The following is a 1490-nucleotide window of genomic DNA, read 5'->3' as shown; positions in this document are numbered from 1 at the left end:
CATGTTGGGACAAATCTTTTTTTCTTTTTTTTCTCCATCTGGGATCACACTTCAAAAGTGTTTTAATAATATGGCTTATATACTTTTTCCATCTGGGAGCACACTTCAAAAGTGTTTTAACAATATGGCGTATATACTTTTTCCATCTGGGAGCACACATCAAAAGTGTATTAATAGTATGGCATAGATACTTTACTCTATCTGGGAGTACATTTCAAAAGTGCATTAATTATATGGCATAGAATTTATAAATATTTTCTATTGTATGGTGGTTTTTGAGACAAATCTATTTTTCAATGATGTTTTTTGTGTAGGCGAGTTTCACATTAAAACTAAAACAAACGAAACTGACGTCTACACATATAATAAATTAAACAGTTGAATTATTATAAAATATAATATCGTTAAGTATATTCCGTAAATTATAACTTTAAAGTTTAATTTCGCAAAGGTTTGTCAAATCCAAATAAAATATTTTTTTTACGAAACTTGAAGCGAAATTTCGTAAGTTATATTTTGTTATAAGTTTCAGGTGTTTGCGGTCGTTTCATTTAGTTGTTCAATATTTTGATGTGATTAGATCTGGAAAGGCCTCATTTTTAATAACGAAATAATCGCCTCAGAATATCATTGATATATTAGAACACTAAATGATAAGACCAAAACCAATTCAAAAGTTCTGCGTAGGGAATCTGTAGTTTATTATTTGCTGGACAATGCATGTTCACAAAGCTTTTTTTATTTTATTTCTTGATGTGATGCGTGGAACGAATTCTGTTATTCGTAAAACTACTTTCAACTAAAATGATATTCCAAAGTTCAGTGCGCGCGCGCATGTATGTGTGTACATGAGCAGTGTATATACATATTATGCTCTTTATACAGGGTTATTGATTAAATCTCTGCACAAAGAACTTATTTATATACAGCAGTAAAGTATAATATCGTGGCCAGGAAGATATTTATATACTTGACATGCATACGTTCATGAGAACAAGCTTCTCGTATTGTAATCGGATGAAAAGACAACTTTCAGAATGAATAGCTCGCTACCTCATACCGAATTGTATGCTTCAGCCTTATTCATAGGTCCCAAATACATAGAGATAACTAAGAAAAATGATTTGTGAGACATATTTTAGAGTTCTCCGCTTCCATCTTCTGTAGTTACTTGTAAGTTAAAACAAAGATATTTTGGTATGTGTATATATATATATATATTTTTTTTTTTCGGTTTAGACTGAACCGATATATATACATATATATCGGATGATAAATGTATCTGGAATGTAGTAGATGGATAAAAGGAGTAGTGAAGTTATTTATGTAAAAGTTAAATCGTGAATCACTTTCAAATTCAAACTGGTAAGGAAAATGTAACTACAAACTTGCATTAGTTTCATACTTTATTGCTCTTGTCTTTAAATGTAACTACAAACTTGCATTAGTTTCATACTTTATTGCTCTTGTCTTTAAATGTAACTACAAAC

The 1490-nt window shown here is 29.9% G+C and overlaps 1 protein-coding gene across 4 annotated transcripts in view; it reads left to right on the top strand.

The window, feature by feature from the left end:
- LOC106461263 (TOX high mobility group box family member 4-like) overlaps window positions 1–1490 on the top strand; it is a 151084-nt gene that overhangs the window by 70267 nt on the left and 79327 nt on the right. Inside the window, exon 1 of one of the 4 annotated variants that reach the window (XM_022388131.1) lies at window positions 1155–1173. The exons of the other annotated variants lie outside the window; for them this stretch is intronic. The gene's annotated coding sequence lies outside the window, so the exon portion shown is untranslated. Of the gene's footprint in view, window positions 1–1154; window positions 1174–1490 lie in introns of those variants that run through there. 4 annotated transcript variants of the gene reach the window in all.

Source organism: Limulus polyphemus, unplaced genomic scaffold (assembly GCF_000517525.1).
Source record: "Limulus polyphemus unplaced genomic scaffold, Limulus_polyphemus-2.1.2 Scaffold923, whole genome shotgun sequence".
Taxonomy (NCBI): domain Eukaryota; kingdom Metazoa; phylum Arthropoda; class Merostomata; order Xiphosura; family Limulidae; genus Limulus; species Limulus polyphemus.
The sequence above is the reverse complement of the archived record's forward strand: the minus strand, read 5'-3'. Positions and strand labels throughout refer to the sequence as shown.